Source organism: Chrysemys picta, chromosome 3 (assembly GCF_011386835.1).
Source record: "Chrysemys picta bellii isolate R12L10 chromosome 3, ASM1138683v2, whole genome shotgun sequence".
Taxonomy (NCBI): Eukaryota; Metazoa; Chordata; order Testudines; family Emydidae; genus Chrysemys; species Chrysemys picta.
Genome location: NC_088793.1, coordinates 118943594 through 118963619, shown reverse-complemented (window position 1 = coordinate 118963619; position 20026 = coordinate 118943594). Strand labels below are relative to the sequence as shown.

The following is a 20026-nucleotide window of genomic DNA, read 5'->3' as shown; positions in this document are numbered from 1 at the left end:
GACTGAGAACTGGTTAAAAGACCGGGAACAAAGGGTAGGAATTAATGGTAAATTCTCAGAATGGAGAGGGGTAACTAGTGGTGTTCCCCAAGGGTCAGTCCTCGGACCGATCCTATTCAACTTATTCATAAATGATCTGGAGAAAGGGGTAAACAGTGCGGTGGCAAAGTTTGCAGATGATACTAAACTGCTAAAGATAGTTAAGACCAAAGCAGACTGTGAAGAACTTCAAAAAGATCTCACAAAACTAAGTGATTGGGCAACAAAATGGCAAATGAAATTTAATGTGGATAAATGTAAAGTAATGCACATTGGAAAAAATAACCCCAACTATATATACACAATATGATGGGGGCTAATTTAGCTACAACAAGTCAGGAAAAAACTTGGAGTCATCATAGATAGTTCTCTGAAAATGTCAACGCAGCGTGCAGAGGCGGTCAAAAAAGCAAACAGGATGTTAGGAATCATTAAAAAGGGGATAGAGAATAAGACTGAGAATATATTATTGCCCTTATATAAATCAATGGTACGCCCTCATCTCGAATACTGCGTACAGATGGTACGCCCTCATCTCAAAAAAGATATACTGGCACTAGAAAAGGTTCAGAAAAGGGCAACTAAAATGATTAGGGGTTTGGAACGGGTCCCATATGAGGCGAGATTAAAGAGGCTAGGACTCTTCAGCTTGGAAAAGAGGAAACTAAGGGGGGATATGATAGAGTGATATAAAATCATGAGTGATGTGGAGAAAGTGGATAAGGAAAAGTTATTTACTTATTCCCATAATACAAGAACTAAGGGTCATCAAATGAAATTAATAGGCAGCAGGTTTAAAACAAATAAAAGGAAGTTCTTCTTCACGCAGCGCACAGTCAACTTGTGGAACTCTTTACCTGAGGAGGTTGTGAAGGCTAGGACTATAAACAGAGTTTAAAAGAGAACTGGATAAATTCACGGTGGTTACGTCCATTAATGGCTATTAGCCAGGACCGGTAAGGAATGGTGTCCCTAGCCTCTGTCTGTCAGAGGGTGGAGATGGATGGCAGGAGAGAGATCACTTGATCATTGCCTGTTAGGTTCACTCCCTCTGGGGCACCTGGCATTGGCCACTGTAGGTAGACAGGATACTAGGCTAGATGGACCTTTGGTCTGACCCGATACGGCCTCTCTTATGTTCTTATGGAAAAGTGAAGCAGAGAGAACCTCCCTGAAGCCTGAGAAGGACAGGGCCGATCGGGGACAGCCCAGGACAGGAGCCAGGCAGAGCACTATGCAAGGGAGGAATCGCCCGAGAAGGACAGGCCGGAGCTGGACCCAGTATCACAGCTGCCCAGAGCTGCATGGGGCTGTGAGTACTGGGGCTTGGGACTCTGCATTGGGAATAAGGAGGGAGGCTGTAACTAGTTAAGTGGGGAGGTGGTTGCTCTGTGTGGCTTTGCAGAGAGCGGCAGAAGAGGGCACCAGAGGGGTTTGTTGGGGGAAAGTTCACTGGTGCCGAAGACGACCAGGAGCACTCAAGACTCACCACTAGACTGGAACTTTGCTCAGGACTCCTGAACTCTGCGTGCAGACACATTGCTCAGTGTCTGCCCTTCCAGACTGTGCTACCACTGGGCCCGTGGGGCCTTGGTTTGGATGCAGCCCTGTTTTACTGCTCCCCCTATATTTCCCCTTGTTGTATTTCTCCTCTCATCCCTCTGTAAATAAATATTTCCCTTTGTTATATCCAGTGTACAATTCCTGTGGGTGGGTGTGTTCAACTCTGGGGGGTTTGGAACAGGTGCCCCTAGGGTGGAAGGGATTTCTCCTGCTGCATTCCTCCGCGCGCCTTCTCTTGGCCAGAGCTGCCTGCAGAGCAGACTCCATCTTGGCCACGAGGGCGCTAAAATTACAGGTGCACCATGCTAACAGCTCAAAGGGAAGCCCCGTGAGTCTCAACAGGACCAGGTTTAAGTCCTGTTCACATAAACTTAAACCTTAAGTTTAAGTCGGGATTGGATCAGAAACCTGAGGTCAGAGTCTTCCAAGACCCTTGAGAAACTGGACCACCATCTCAAGGGAGAACACTAACCTGCTATTCACTGGAGGGTGGAAGGCTGAGATGGCTGCCAAGTGAACCTTAACAGACAAGAGAGCCAGACCTTGATGGTTTAGGTGGAACAGATAGTCCAAGACAGACTGCAGAGAAGATTGGGATGGAGAGAGATTTCATTCAGAGGCCCAATAAGTAAAATGTTTCCATTTGGACAACTCGGTAGCCTGGTGGAAGACCTCCTGCCACCTAGCAAGACTTATCGAATCTGTTCCGAGCATGCCGCAACCATGCCATCACGTGCAAGGAGGCGAGGTTCGGGTGAAACAACCGACTGAGGTCTTGTGAAAATAAGTCCAGGCAGCAAGGGAACACAAGTGGAGCTGTATCAGAGGGGTAGCCGTGTTAGTCTGAATCTGTAAAAAGCAACAGAGGGTCCTGTGGCACCTTTGAGACTAACAGAAGTATTGGGAGCATAAGCTTTCGTGGGTAAGAACCTCACTTCTTCAGATGCAAGTGGAGCTGCCATTGAGAGGTCCAGAAGCATACCAAACCACTACTAGTGTGGCCAGACCAGAGCTATCAGGATAACCTTTGCCTTGTCTCATTTGATTTTTAGGAGGACCTTGTGAGCCAAGGGGATCAGTGGGAAGGCATATCGTTGGCAGTCTGCCCATGAGAACAGGAAGGCATCGGAGAGAGAGACCATGCTGTGCCCATGCAGCGAACAGAAATTGATGGCATTTCCTGTTCTGTCAGTTAGCAAACAGGTCCACTTTGGGAAGCCCCCGTTCTCGAAGATGACACTGACGATCTTCAGGTGAAGAGACCACTTGTGGTGAGATGAAAAGGATCTGGTAAGGCGATCTGCCAGCCAGTGTGTTTCAGGGAGATGTGACACCTCAAGGTGAACAGTGTGTTTCACGCAAAAGTCCGACAGCCGGAGGCCCTCCTGGCACAGGGCTGAAGAACGAGCCCGTCCCTGCTTTTCGATGTAAAATATTGATGCGGTGTTGTCCGTCAAGACCTGCATGACTTTGCCTCAGATCTGGGGAGACCTGAGTCTGCCTGCCAAATAAACTTTCCATCTGAACAGGTCCAGTCTCTTAGCTTCTTTATTTTTGGGGCTAGGACTCGACTGCCCCCCATCTGTCCTTGCCACCGACACTACAGGGATCTGAGAGGAGAGGAGGGTGCAAGTAAAGGTAGTTGAACCCACTTGCCGGGATGTATTTCTTTGCCCTCTTTGAGGTGGGGGGCAGAGAGGTAAGGCCACTCTGGAGGAAACAGCAACAGCCAGGATGTCCATCAGGCTGTGGCTGATTCCTTAAGCTCCTCCACCTCCAGACCCAAGTTTGCCGTAACCCTTTTCAGGAAGTCCTGGTGAGCCCTGAAGTCGTCTTGAGGGAGCAGGGTACTGGGGCCTGCCACCGCCCCATCCAGGGATGCAGAGGAGGCAGGCTGTGCAGGTCTGCTTCCACTGCATCCATTGTGACCACCTCCTGAATGTGGGCACCAGGGTCAGTGCTGGAATCAGGCTTCTGTGCCGGACAGGAAGAGGCGGTAGCCAGCTTTTCTGATGCTGCTGAGTACGAGTGGTTGGATGGGGGCCCTGGTACCAGAGGAAACCCCCAGGCGTTCCAGTACTGCCACTGCATCAGCCAGCAGACCAGAGGACAGGCACTGAAGTCCATAAGACCCATAGGTTGGTGACAATAGGTCTTGGACAGAGCAAAGGATTCCCCTTTGAACACCGACAAAGATTCTTCCATTGGAGATCATGGCGGTGCAGTACCCGCCTCCACCACCGGGCACTGGCAAAAGATGGGGGACAGGTATCGGGATGAACCTTGATCCCTTCTGACCCTGATTGCTTTATCCAGCTGGAGTCCTTGAGGGGTCGCTAGGACTGGGAGGGACAGCAGGTCGTTCGCAGCCTGAAAGGCCTCTGGTGTCAAGATGATCAGCAAATATCTGGCCCCACTGCTGCTCTCAGGAGTTGGTGGTGGGTCCTGTACTGGACTAGGCACTCTAGGCAGAGTCTGTGGTGCCATCAGTGGCCCAGGAGAGGACGAATGGCCCAACATGGGTTTCGCTAAACCACTCCCACCCCACTTGTCTCTCTTCGGCACCCGAGATCACCCTCTCTATGCGCTGTTTCTTATGTTCTTCCTCAGCACAAGGGATGGAGAACAGTACTGGGGGAGCACTCCACATAGATGCTGAAGTATTCGGAGCCGATTCAGAGCAACCTGGCTCCGAGATAGGATATTCAGGACATTCAGACCTTTCAGCTGAATGTCCCTGTCCTTTCTGGTATGGGGTTTGAAATCCCTGCACATCCGGCATCTCTTTGACATGTGACTCCCCCAGATACTATAGACAACTAGTGTGCGGGTCACTAACTTGCCGCATGAGGCACATGGCTTCAAGCCCGGGGACCAGTGCATAGTCCGTCAACAGCAGGGACAACTATTAAACACTACTATAATAACTATACAGAATATCAACAGAGAAAGTCGAACCTGTTCTGAGCAGGCAGCAACAGAGAAAGTCCAGCCACTGGGAAAGAAACCTTGCCACAGCGGGAAAGATCATTCCAGCAACCATCATAGGTGGTAAGAAGGAACTGAGAGGATGCCAGGCCGGCAGCGCCCCTTATACGGTGCATATGCACGAGGCTCAAAAGGACAGTAGAGCCGATCCTACAAATACCACTGAGGGAAAAGTCTCCAGCAACTGTGTACAGGGCATGCACATATCTATCATGGCAAACGTGATTAACATGAGCAAGCACTTGAAGACTACTGTGTCTCCTGCCACTGGTTACCTCAAGCTCCCCCATCTGTTCCAGCTATCCATACCGTCTCCTCTTCAGTGGAGTCTGAAGATATGCAGGGGGGACAAATTGGAAGTAGTCTAGATAACTATTTACAAAAATCCATACTAAAAGAACATGAAGGTTGCAAAGTGAAGCATTCAAAAGTAGGAAAGGTCAGAATTAAGGTCACCTGATGCAACCTTAATTCACCTCTCTTATGCATATGCATAATGGTAAACTTTTCAATTATATGATCACATACCTTTTCCACAAATTTTTTTTTTTTTTGGCCAAGTTATTATACGCAAGTGAGAACAGGGTCTTATAACTGGAACCATCCGGCAATCTTAACAGACTGTCCTACTCTATTCTATATAGGTTCTTACACAAAGCCCATCACTGTAGTATCCGAGTGCCTTCTGGTAGTGCATTAAGCAACATAATTAACATTTACCAAGTGTTTGCTCTCTCATCCTCTCCTCCAGGGAAAAAGCCTGTGCAGTAGTATTTGTTTTGGATTTTTTTATTTTTAAAATCACACACACAGGCAAGTTCAAAGAAACGTGCCTTGCACCTAAAGCAGAAGGTAGTGAGGTCTGCGATGCCTCACCTACAATGAAGATCAGAAGAGGACCACATTCTACCTCAACGAAGGTCCTTGATGCAAATCTCTCTCTGCTTCCTGTTCTGTCCTTTTATGGATATGGTCCATGGACAAGGGAAACCCATCAAATTCTTTTGGAGGGAGCAACAGGACAGAGACAAAGGCAGGAAGACAAAATGGCAAGCAAAAGATAGCAACATTAAAAGGATTTAGGATGAAAATTAACTAAGAAAATAAATAAGTTATGTAGCCATTTGCAGCTATATAACAGCATACATAGGGCCCTGCATCCAGGTCTCCTCACTAAGTAGGAGATTTGGTATTAGGGAGGTCCTGAAAGGGAGAGCATTCAAGTGAAGACTTCAAAGCACCAGGGCAGACAGATTTGGAGAAAGGGAAACAATACTGTTTAGACTCCACATTTTCCTTTACTGCATTTAAAATTACCCTTCCTCGCTTGCTCTAAAGTAAGTTGACACACACAGAGTCAAATAACCAAACTTGGGGAGGGGGCAAATTATTAAGAAAATTATATGATAAAGGCAAGCTCAAGCCATCTCCCAGATCAGCTACAACATCACTGGCTCATTCACCTGCACGTCCACCAATGTTATGATGGCATATATATGCCAGCAATGCCCCTCGGCTATGTACATTGGCCAAACCGGACAGTCACTACGCAAGAGGATAAATGGACAAGTCAGATATAAGGAATGGCAATATACAAAAACCTGTAGGAAATCACTTCAACCTCCCTGGCCACACAATAGCAGATGTAAAGGTAGCCATCTTACAGCAAAAAAACTTCAGGACCAGACTCCAAAGAGAAACTGCTGAGCTCCAGTTCATTTGCAAATTTGACACCATCAGATCAGGATTAAACAAAGACTGTGAATGGCTATCCAACTACAGAAGCAGTTTCTCCTCCCTTGGTGTTCACACCTCAACTGCTAGCAGAGCACCTCACCCTCCCTGATTGAACTGACCTCGTTATCTCCAGACTGATTTATACCTGCCTCTGGAAATTTCCATTACTTGCGTCTGATGAAGTGGGCATTCACCCACGAAAGCTTATGCTCCAATACTTCTGTTAGTCTTAAAGGTGCCACAGGACCCTCTGTTGCTTTTCCCTAGATTTGGCCATTCCTAGGGAAACTACCTCAGGACTGCCCAGTGCACAGCTTAGGCCCTCCCCTCAAGTGAGCTGCCCCCAAATCCATTATATCCAGCAGGAGTAATAACCCACCTGCAAGAATGAGTCAACAGAATCCACTTAACCCTTTCCCAGCAGGACCACCACCAAACAGATGGTATTTTCAGGCAAACAACAGCAGCCTGTTCACTAGGTTACAAACACTGCATTACTTTTTTAAGTTATGTCAGTTTTAATAATCTGACCACAGTAAGGTTGCACATAGCTTGGACAATGAAAACAGATGTCAGATTCACTTTCAAAATTCTCATGCTCTAAGACAATACCGCAAGGTCTGGGTTGCAGACACTTTCTATTGATCTTAACTTTGTAAAAGCTTGGTATTTAAACAACCTAAATTTGGGATCAAATTTGACTTGGCAGTGTCTGTTTAAATAGTACAAAAAGGAAAAAAAAAAAACTATGAATTATCTTCCATGGTATTTCAACCTCTTTCATAATTTAAAGACCTGTGAGAGGGAAGTCTTGATTTTTACATTCATTGCTCCCCTTTATTTAACCAAGACAATTTTTTCAATGATACAATAAAGTGCTCCTTTAATAATTTTTTAATTTAGATACCATTTTAAAGAGAGCAATTAAGCTAATGCCTGTAAGAAGGTGCCAGACTGACAGCTCCTGAACACAAAACTGAAGTCATCTTTTTCATCCCACAGAATATTAACCATATAGGCAAGCTGCACTGCAAGCTTGCCCACACTGCCCAACTAGCATGCCTCAACACTGATCGGAAAGGATCAACTCCAATAACAAATTTCTATGCCCATTAAATGTGACCTTTGCACCACATTAGAATAAATTAAATATTTGTGTTAAAGCTCATTTTAGAAGCCTAACACTATTTCAACTGTCAAATACCTACCTGATCAGTAGATGTTGCTTGAATTAATCTACTATGCATAAGATTTAGAAAGTAGTAAACTCATGTTCCCCTATCAAAAATAACAAGAGTATTATTTCCTCATGACACTAACAATCAAGAAAAATTAGTGGTTACAACAATTGTTAAAGAAAAGTCTCTAGAAAATATGCTTTTAAGTCTGTTCATGGTAAAAATAAGGTTATTTTCATATGATGTGTAATACATCTTTGGAGTACTTCTTAGCAACTATAACTATTAGTTAAAGTTTTCTGTCATGTTTGAATAGAAAAGTGCATGTGTTGGGAAGGGTGTGTTTACTTTTCAATAAAGCTGGAAGCTAGCCCATAATAGTTTTACATAGAGGGATCAAAGTGCGTCAGTTGCTATTTTAAGGTCAGACTTTATTTTCTGGTTTTCCCATTCACAGCCAAATGCCTGACCCCGAAAACTCAACCGGCTTGTGTCAGAGTCCAGGGAAAGGATAGAGTCTATTATGCCCCACCCTAACTCAAGCTTCACATTCCTTCTCACAAATGCACTCCCACCTCCCATCCTACCCCACACACAAACTTTAATTTACTATAGGGTTGGGAGGGAGACTCAGGCAATTTCCCTGATACTTTAATAGGGATTGATGTTGAAAAAAATGCATACTTGACCTCAAGAGGAACAAGGAGTCTTTGTGTTACGGACAAACAATTCTTTGAATTTATTTTGAAGATGAGTGCACACTACAGTCACCAGAACTATCTGCTGAGCCACAGAGAGAACCTTTGGAGTTTGCTTCTTAAAAGGGGATCAACCCCAAGTTATTATACCGAAAGCGATTTATCTTAGCCAGAGTGCAGGACTGTGCAATTCCTAATTCAAAACTCCTTCTCTTTTCCCTGCTCAGCAGGCAATTCCTTATGCTCCAATTAGTTGTAAGTGTCCAATTTACAAAATATTTTTAAATGTTAATTCTCTAGCGTACTGCGTATATGGAAGTCTTTAGTCTAAGGCCCACATGCTCAGGGTTCAGCTGATCGCCATATTTGGGGTCGGGAAGGAATTTTCCTCCAGGGCAGATTGGCAGAAGCCCTGGGGATTTTTCGCCTTCCTCTGCAGCGTGGGGCACGGGTCACTTGCTGAAAGATTCTCTGTACCTTGAAGTCTTTAAACCATGATTTGAGGACTTCAATGGTTCAGACACAGGTTTGATACAGAGTGGGTGACTGAGATTCTGTGGCCTGCATTGTGCAGGAGGTCAGACTAGATGATCCCTAAGGTCCCTTCTGACCTTAAAGTCTAGGATACATCTACAATGCAAAAAGACACTAAATGGCAGTGAGTCTCAGAGCCCAGGCCTACGGATTCGGGCTTGCACTATGGGGCTAAAAATAGTAGCACGGACATTCCTGCTCAGGCTGGAGCCCAGGCTCTGAGACCCAGTGAAAAGGGTGGGACTCAGAGCATAGGCTCCAGTCCACATAGAAACACCTACACTGCTATTTTTAGCCCCATAGCCCGAGCCCTGCAAGGCTGACCTGGGCTCTGAGACTCGCTGCCATGGGTTTTGGGTGGGTTTCTTTGCACAGCGTAGATATACTGGCTCCTGCACTCAATACATTCAGTTTGCTGGCAACAAATACTACCTAGATTCCCCAACCTGATTTTAGCTGAAGTCAAAAATGTACATGATAGCAGTAGAAAAATACCAAAAGTATATGAGTTACAAGACTGCTAGTGAAAGGCTTTAAAAAAATTTTAAAACACTTTCAAAACATTCTAGAGACCACAGCCTGCTGACCTATAAGAAGGGAAGAGAGTGAGGGGGAAGGAGAGGCTAATTTATATTAAAAAAGGGCTGGGTGCAGGGGAAATTGACCCACATAGCTGTGGCGTAATAACTCGGCATGTGGAAACTATCCTACAATAAAAGACTTCATTCTAGAATAATCACTTCCAGTCAGGTAAAATGCAGCCCTACAGGGTTTTAAAATAAGTTGGGTTCATTCTTCAGCTGGAAGTGGCCAAATAAACACTCTCCTATCATTATATGTAACTAGTGTGACACTAGAAATGGAATACATTTTTAAAGAAATGTCAGTTGTGTGTAGACAATAGCTTTCATTGACTTCAGAGGGGGCAGGGGGATGTTACAATTCACTGCAGCCAACTGGGAATGGATACACACTTTACACAGTCTATTCCAACCTTTTACATTATATTCTTTCATACAATAGATATTTTATGTACTGGTCTTGACAAGTAATGATAAAAAGTTTACTTTGACTGGTTCCACACCCAAAGTTTGCTTAGCCTTGAGGAAAGTTCAAACCAATAGTAAACACAGCCATAAGTTATTCTCCATCACTGCAGTGCAAATTCACAATCCTTCTGTTGTCTTCAGAAACCAACACAAAGCAAATACCCTACCTCTGGTTTATTACAGAGCTGTAGTAGTGATGCTAAACGTATGGAGAAGTCACTGTCATTCTAATTCCCTCTTTTCTTCAAGTGCTTTTAAATCTATGAAATAATTTCACATTAGGAAATTTTTATTCTAATTCCATATTAGGACACTTCTTTGCTAGTTTAGCTCCATCTACTGTAGGGCTTGTGGTTAAAAAAAATTCACAGCACTTAATCAACATGGCTATGCCAGTAACAATTCTTAAATGGAGACCTGCCTTCAATAATCTTTTCTTCCACGAATATACTGCCATGTCAGCACATGAATGTTAGAAAACAAATCAATCACCAACTCACATATTTAAGGATTTAGCAATCCTTCTTAGCAATTCGTACTTCATAAGTTATCTATGCCTTTTGTACCTATCTTTCTTCATTTTTAAAAAAACATTTACCTGAACTGCATTTGTTGCTTAAATAAAATGTGAACAATGGAATCATTTTGTTTGCTTGAAAAAAGCAGACTGTACTTTTGATCAAGAGGACCATGATGTTTAATATGTATTCAAAACTCCTAAACAGCAGTAAACAATTTTTCAACTGATTAACTTGATAAAATGGTAGTGTAGGTCCAAGTAGATGTGTTCCCCACTCTTGAATGGTTAAAAGAATTAGCTCATCTACCATGTTTTAAATTCATTACAAAAAATACACTAACGCAATATTTTGCTTAAGAATTTAAACCACACAATTCACAAGTTGCAGCTGTTGTGAAAATCTACTTTCCTATGGCCAAACTTTTCTGAATTTAAATTCTCAGTGTTGCATTAGAGTTGTACTTTGTATCAAGCTTTTTTTTTTTAAATTAAGAAAAAAGAATGACTGCATACAGTACATATACTAACAGCACTTATTGCAATGTGAGACTTAAATTGGGGGAGAAAGTAAAACAAAAAAGCAGCTGTGATCTCACTAGTTAAGCTCATTATGCAAGATCTCATTAACTACTGTGACACAATAATGTGCATCAACATTACAGTCACTAATCAAAAAGAAAAGGAGCAGGGACATGGAAGCTAAATCACTGTTATATTACAGCAAACCAATCTCATAATTAAAACTTCAGAAAATAATTCAGTAAGTACTGTAATTCCATAGTTTCCCAAAGCTATGGGGCTGATTTTGAGAAATGCCTAGTACTAGGGTGACCAGACAGCAAGTGTGAAAAATCAGGACAGGGGCTGTGGGATAATAGGTGCCTATATAAGACAAAGCCCTGAATATCAGGACTGTCCCCATAAAATCGGGCATCTGGTCACCCTACCTAGTACCCACACACCACCAACAAGAGTTTCAGGTGGTTCAAAACTTTTTAGAATCAGGCCAAAGGCTAAATTAGAGAGGCGTTAACCTATACACAAGTTTTAAAAAATGCAGCCAGCTTAAATTACAAAGCCTGGTTTTAGCTTCCTCCCACAACTTTGCCTTGAAAAAGGGCTTGGTCTAAAAAGCTGTGCATTTACTTTATAGGCAAAGAGTGTTAGTGCAAAATGAAGAAAAAAGTGTGCCAAAACATTTGAGTTTCACATCATTAAAAGACACCTTGTTTTGAATTTTTGACTTTTGCAGTAGGTAAGCTTGGGGGGGGCGGGGAGGGAGGTTTGCAATTATGCAAAATTGTTAGTAACTTGTGTTATGGTTAATTTTGAGTCTCATCCTGCTCCCATGAGTGTCAATAGAACTTATGCCCCAACTTCAGTGACAGAACATCGTGCACTGTATGCATGCACAAGCATCTTTTTATTGTCTGGCTGCAACTCAGAAAAATTGTAAGTATTTCTATAGCTACCAATTAATAGTGTTTCTTTAAAGTAAGAGTTTTATCAAATTAAAAATCAAACATTTCCATATCTGTTACACTAAAATGGCCTTAGGTTATTACCCTTTTTTCTATCACTGCTCTGCATGTCACGCAGCTTGGACAAATGCAACAGATTTTCAGTTTAATTTTTGTTTATAATCAATTTCACCTTCTTGTGCTCATACAATAGTTCAAGTTTCAATGTTTAGATTGAAAGTATTCAAATCTAAATAATAACTTTTCATGGGAAGTTTCCAAACATTAGTATTAGGTTTTGCAAGTTTTTATTTTGTTTAATAAATACATGACCCAAATCAGAGGCCTAAACTACTAGAGCATTTTTATTTTTTTTTAGGGCAGACAAGTTGTTACATTCGTTACCTGAAGTGCACAACTAAAAGCTCAACTTCTTCACTCTGTTTCTGTAGAGCTAGAAATTCACTTTTTTAAAACTACATCAACACAACTCAGGAATAAGGTTGTTTTGGAGAGTACAAAGCATCGTTTTTGTCTAGGTCCTAGGTAAACTAATTTCCTTCTTCTTTCATAGTGAAGTAGATTTAAAACAAATATAGAGGAGTTATTTGAAGCAGAAAAAAAAAGAAAACAAGCATGCTTAATAATAAAAAAAATTTATATGAAGAATGAAGACCTCAAATCTTTGACTGGTGAATTAAGAACACCATTTCACCAGGCAGACACTTCAAAGAAATACAGAGACGATAATCTTAAAGTTTTGGATTTGAAGGTGCACAAAACCACTACCGATAAAGACTATCCAGAGTTATAGTCATAAAATTTTTGCAAGGAATATTAAACCTCATGCTTCAGGGCTCAAGACAATCTCTAAATTACCAGAGATCAGAATGGGACCTGATGTGGGAGATAGATTATCCCTCATCTGCCTACTGCAGGGTTCTTACTCTTTCCTCTGAAGCATCTGTTTCTGACAGTAGCCAGCACTGGGAGACTGGACTAGATGGACTCAGGTCTGACCCAGTATGGCAATTCCCATGTTTTCCAGTCATGCTGATACCTTACTGAGTATCCATTCCTTCAAATTTACTATTGGGAATAAAGCTTACAATTGTGAGCAGCTGAGGTAGTTAATGTTTGTACGTAGACTCAGAGACCCATAACTTTTAGAATTTTTATTAGAAAAGTGAGTTACTATAGTGGACATTTTGAATGCTGCATATAGTTTTGGAGAACCAATGGTTCCGCACTGAGATTTTATTGTCTGGGACTTAATTTTAATTTTGTTCATCTTATGCACACACACACACACACCCCCCCCCACACACACACACACACAAAGACTTGGTAATTTATTTAGGCAATAAGAAGTTTCATTTATTCCCTGAAACCATAAGAGTGATCCAAAAAACTGCAGTTGTACATTTCTCTCTCTAGCATCGTGTGGAAGTACCAATGGTTACTTATGCAGCAGAGAAAACTCAGATCTGGTGTCTCCAACTATTTCAGACAAACATTTGGTCAGAATAATTCAGTCTCTTCACCAGTAAGGAGACATTTTTCATGACAGAAGCCATCTAGATTCCCATTAAAATGGACAGACATAGAACAAAGACCTGAAAAAAGAGAGGGATGGCTCTAAGCAAAAGAGACTGCCAAGTACATTTTCACATTTTACTCTGAAACTTTTTGTACACAAGTTGCCCACGGCCACACTGATTTCTCTCTCAAGGTTCTTAAATAGGTGCCCATCACCATAGTATCTGATGTTGTCACACCCATGCATCAACTCCCAGCAATACAGAGCTAGAATTTTTTCCCCTAAAGAATATTAAAAAAAAAAAATCCTTATATCCATTATATTAAAGTTGGGGAGAGGAGGAGGCTGAAAATGCAGCTATAGGAGGGAAAACAGGAACAGAGGCTAAAGCTAGGAGGATGATTTAAATTTGCAGCCCTCCAACAACCTATTTACTCTTTTACACTAATTTGGGGACTACCATATAAATGTAGCCCATTTTAACATAAACATTAAAATGAAAACTGTTCAATATTCCCAATTTTATAGAAATGGAGTTAAAAGCAAACATGGTTCTGGGGAAAACAGGAAGAAGATGATGAGACCCAGAAGTCCAGGCAATCTTCTTTTCCTCTTATCTTTCTATTAGGAAATATTTCCCATGTCTGTATTGAATAATCGCCAACACCCATCTTGTTTCTTAAAAGTGACATTGACAAAGTAGTTGTCCATGTTCAAGTCACAAATTCCATGCCAGAATCCATGAGTAGGCTACTTGTGAACTTTTAGGGTAAATGAAGGCATTTGGCCTTATATCTTATAATGCACCCAAGGAATAATCCAAAAGCTTATGAGAGTACATCTAGTCAGCAAAGTGCGGTCTATATTTTAAAGGGGCTAGAACAAAAAAAGTTCCATTATTGCTATCTAGATCAATTAAACTTTATTTTTTATGAATTTTTCAGTGCACCTCTGATATAAATTCCAGATTTTTTTAAATCAACACTAGAAGTGTGCTAAAACACCAATAAAAAGACAAAGGCACAGATTTGTAAAGGTATTTAGGTATTGCTTTGCTCAGTGACACAAGGCCTACATAACTTAAGCTCCTAAGTCTCATTTTCAAAAGCAATTTAGGAGCCTCAGAGACAAGATGGGTGACGTAATACCTTTGATTGGACCAACTGAAGTTGGTGAGACGCACAAAATTTCAAGCTACACAGAGCTCTTCTTCATGACTTAAGAGTCTAAGTCATTTCTGAAAATGAAAAACTTAGACTCTGCAAAGGTTAATATTTTGTCCTATATTACAGCTAGTATGCTAATTTATCTAATCAAATAGGCATGAAACTACTACATTTTTGTGCATGGATTGCCTGGGAATTAAAAATGTAAGCAAGTTACTCATCTTAAAAGAAAAAGAAAAAAAGGAAAGAGAGAAGGCTCAAGTTACCAGATAATCCTATATAAAGTCACTGATTGCTACACTATCTCCTTGAACAGCATAAATTTTGTCACAAAACTAAAGCAATGGTTGATTACACAGTGAAATCACGTAGCTTGCTAACACGAGTGTTGATTCGTCAAGGTTTTGCTGCAATGTGTGGCAAAGTCATATCGCTTCAGTATAGTGTGTTTACTACGACTTTCACTGTACAATCTCTAAATTCTATACAAAAAGGCATAAATCAGGAAAAGTTCTCTAGTCACGGTGGTGCTCAGAGTAAGAAGGCACAGAACAGGTCGCCAACTGCTACTATACCAATTAGAAGATAGGGGCTTGTCAACACATGAAAGTTACATCCATTTAAGTGAAAATTTGTGTTTTATATCCAACTAGTTAAACAATTTAGTTAAACCAGTACAACCCATGTGGACACACTAAATCAATTTATAACTGTTTTCCAAACTGAAGTGTGCCCACAATGACATATGAACTGTTTTAATTAGATTGATACAAACACTATATTTTAGTTCAACAAATGCAATTTGAGCATGTTTAGACAAGGCTTAACGTGCGCATAAGTTTAAAACAAAGATGCTGTTTGCTAATGTGATGGAGGTTGAATTGCATATCTTACTCTCCTGTGACTGAACAAGCGCATGCACAAAGTAGATATGTTTATTCTTCCCTGGATGTGTACATGTAATTAATTCAAGCCAATAGGTGTTAAACTGCACTAATAAGTTGCAATGATACACCAATTTAGTTAGAGATGTGCAACCTCTTTTACTGCATCGGCAAGACAGCATAGGAAAGTTTGCATTAATGTTGCTCAAGTTTGATCAATTCTGAGAATAGGATACTTCATTTTCCAGGATTGTCAAGCCAATACCTTTACATGAGCACTGATTAATTTTACAAATACATATAGATGTAGTAGAGCAAAGGGAAAAATAAAGCATGCAAAGTCCATTTATCAGAAAGAATGAATGAGCATAGGAAAGGCTGGAGGCTCAGGAACCAATCACTTGAATCAATACCTGCACAAGGTTTTACAGAGAAATAAAAAACAAGCAATTCTGGGTGCCCACCTTGCCACTTGAAGATATTGAGCACCATCTTCTGAAAACCAGACACCTTTAAAGTGACAAGCTCCGCACCCAAAATCACTTGTCACTTTTGAAAGTCTGGTCCAACATTCTTTGGGCCCCAAAGAATTTACAAACTAGGGCCCCAATCTTGAAAACTGCACCATGCAGGCAAATCCTTCAACCTGCATGAATCTCCTGAAAACAATAGGAATTTGCATGGACACAAACATCCATCTGCATGAAACCACTTCCAGGATTGGGACCCAAGGTTGCGCACAGTATCATGTTATATCCGAACAGAAGGGCAGGGAAAAGGCAACTTACAAGAAGAAGACCACATGTCTACTTCAGTTTTTCTGTGTGCTCCTTGAGATTTTTTAGTTTGTGGTTTTCTCTAAGTATTTTAGTTGCTTTAAAACAATCGGTTTATAATTTTTGTGTGCACGCATTTGGGCCTATTGAAGAAAGGAAAGTGAAATGAGGGAAAGAAGAGATGTCATTGGAGCAAAATAGAGATGGAAGCGAATAAGATTAAAATAGGATGCAAGGGCAAATGAGGGAGGAAAAAGCATGACAGGGAAGCAGGTCAGAAAGATAGTTTGACAGCAATGAAAGCAAACTATAACAGTGAAGATGAAAAAAATTGTTTGAGAAAGTTAGAAAATATATTGCTCTTTTGGAAAGGGAGCAAAAGAGAATCAGTGGGAAGAAAGCCTGTTCCAGATAATGGGGTAGTATGTACAAAATGAGGAGGAAAGAAAAAGGAATCGGGTACTATAGCACATGAAAAGGAACGTATGAAGTCATGGGGATGAGGGACAAATATCCACGTTAAAGTGATATAGGTTCCCAGGAATAATCTACCAAAACTACAAAAAACCTCTCACCCCCCGTTTCCCTTCAACTGGGGTATAGCAGTTGGACAATTTAAACAATTAGCCCCAATCTTTCAGTTTGAAAGCAAAGTTATCTTTCTTCTTCCTCCTGTTGAGGAAAAAGCAATTTTAAGACTGGCAAGTAATGGTTCCCTTCCTAAACTTTGTTCAGATGTACGTACCCAACTCTGAATACAATTCCTATTAACACTAATAGGATTCATGCACACAGAGGGGATAATATAAATGCTGTTCCTAAACTGCTATATTTCCATCAACATAATTTTAGTGTGTGTATACAAACAGGTTTTTAGTGTCTTTGGGAAACTGATTTGGCTCAAGTTATTTTTAGTTTGTGCTCTTAACAATTAATGCTTTTCTCAAGTAACATATAAGCAACAAGTATTTCTTAAAAGGAAAGGATAATCACTTGCAGCAAGTTCAAGCGAGAAAAAATGACCCTCAATTTAGAAACTATTCCAAAACAACACTTTTCAATAGGGAATCACTTTCTAAAATATCCTCTTCCTTGTACTGCCCAAATACCCCACAAATATACCAAGCAATTAGCGACAAGCTGATATTAAAGGACGCTTCAGATGGTGACTGACAATTCCACTGCATGCATTTTTCTGCATAAGAACAAAATCCACCACACAATAGTAACATCTATTAGGGAGAACATTTTTGCAGCTCTCCTCTTGAAGCAAGTAGTTTGTTAAATGAATTTAACTACATTTTGTTCACAATTTGCTAAGCATTCAATTTGAAGGGGAAAAGAGTGCAAGAATTACTCAGAAACAGTATGTGCACACAGATATATTATGCAGCCACAAAAGTCACAAAGTTATTTCCTAGTTTCAACATTTCCAGTAGCATTAGCACTTAAACAACAACTAGATGAAGTTTAGGTAAATTTTAAATTTAATTATCAGTGCAGTTTACATGCAGTAACACTCACATAGCACCTGGGCTCAGAGATACAATTTAAATAACTTTACTGGATTTCTAATATCTATTCAGGATTGATGAAAAGCTAGCAGCTGGTCCTACCTTAACTGTTTTCAATTGTGCAACCAAGCAGAATATCTCAATACAAAATATTTCCTTGGAGGGCCGAATTGTTTTAAGTGAAAGTTACAAGCCATCCCCTGTCAAGCCATCATCTATAATTCACTTTAAAGTATTTCAATTTAAAATGTAAACTTGGACCCTGAACTTCCAAGCTGCTTTTAGTGGGACCAGTATGTGCATGCAAGTCCTACTGAAGTCAGTGGGTATGTCTACACTTCACACTAAGCCCAGGCTCTGACTCAGGTTTGAGCCCATGTGACCCTTCCAACCACACACAAATCAGCCTGACTCAGGTCATCAAGTACTCACGACCCAGTCCTAGGACCCTGGTAGGAGGATGGGTCAAACCCTGAGTCCTGCTGTGACCTGGGTCCAAATCCTGTCATTTTGCACTGTGGACACAGCTCAAGCCATGGACATGAGTCCAAAGGTCTGAGTATGGACATATCAGCATGGCTGTGAGACCCAGGACCAGCAACAGCAAGCCCAGGTTTACAATACAGTGCACGGGCTTAGAAAAAAGGAGTCCACAAGCCGAGCCCCACTGACCCAGGTTCACAATGCAGCATAGACATACTCAGTGAGGCTCCACAAAAACTCAAGAATCTGCCCATGTGGGCCTAATTGGGTACATCTAGATTGCCAAAATAAATAAATAAATAATAAAAAAAACCCACACCTCACAACAGCAAGCCTCATAGCTCGGGTCAACTACCACACTTACATTAGAGGACCAAAAACATCAACATAGACATTCTCACTCAAGCTGGAGCCTGGGCTCTGGGTCTCTCTATCCTCACCGGATATCAAAGCCTGTGCTCCAGCCCAACCGGGAATGTCTATTCTTAGCCCTGTGAGCCCACCTCAGTTGACCCAGGCTCCAGGACTCACTGCCAGGGCTTTTTTCCCTTGCAGTCCAGATATATCCACTGACATCTTCAACACAGTCAGTTACTAATCAAATGTACTGAAAGGAGACATTCATAATATCTGCTTAAAATTGGAAGAGGAAACATATGAAATAACTATCATTGGTGGACAGATTACCAGCATTGACCATGTTAGCTCAACTAGTCACAGAGGTTCAACAAGTGTCACAGGGTCTACAATAAGATTTACAGTAAGCAGTTCCCTCTGGAAAGCAGTCTCTTCAATGTATTCCAGGTGACATATTTAAAAATAAACAAAAACTTTCAGAGTTCTGATTACCTGCTGAACTTATCTTCCTAAATGCTACCAATAAATTAGGATTTCTGCAATTGGCTGGTCCAATTCAGGGACTATTAATGCCACTACTTAGCTTCCTGAAGATGGTAAGCATCAATATGCACTGTGCAACTGGACCACTTTACAAGCTTTAGAATATGATTTTTAGAAATAACATCCAAGTTTACATACAAGGAAATGGTTCTTATGGAGCTAGACGGCCAGAAGCCTGTGCCCATTTCTGGAAGAGATTTGTTACCACAGACTAAAAATTCATCTACACACAGTTTTTGCACCAATACTGGTTTGAAACCAGTACAACTAAGCAGCACAACCCCCAGGTGTGTAATTAAATCAGTATAACCCATAATGATGTAGCCTATTCCTAAAAATGTAGAAAAATAAGTTATACTGATATAACTGTGTTCACTTTAAGGGGGTTATACTGATTTAATTATTCCAGTAAAAAGAGAATCACATCCCTAATTGAAATAGTAAAATTGGTATAAAAACTGTGTATAGACCAGGCCCAAGTATGCAATTCTCCACTGTCCTGCATTTTGCACAGCCTATTTCATCACTGCAAACAGTAGAAAATGTAGTACCTTCTGATTTGATAATATTTTGCACTTTGCCCTGCATATAGCATAGGCATTACATCATTGCAATGGAGAATTAGGCTCTAAAAATTGATGTGAAGGCAGTTTACAAAAATCTTAGTAAAACAAGATATCGTAAATCACAGATGGAGCTCCCTCAGACACTGATACAGAAGAAGAAGAAAATGTACTCAGCTAGATGTTGATAGAATGCTGAATAACATCTGAAATTGTCACTGAAACATAGGTGGCTCTACAGGCACAAACATCATTTGAACCTTTTAAACACAGAGGACAGATAGCTGTAATAACTGTTGAACTAACTTCATAAGAGTTAAAAAAAAGTAATCCTAAATAGTCCAGTGAAAGGAAGGTTACCTTTCTGTGCTCAACTCTGAGAAAGTGGATGGCATTTTTGCATCTGTCAATTCTGATTCTTGAGAAATTAACAG

General features: G+C 41.0%; 1 protein-coding gene across 6 annotated transcripts in view; it reads right to left on the bottom strand.

Moving 5' to 3' along the window:
* Positions 1–20026, bottom strand: part of LOC101943505 (palmitoyltransferase ZDHHC14) — a 324118-nt gene that overhangs the window by 303414 nt on the left and 678 nt on the right. The window lies entirely within an intron of this gene.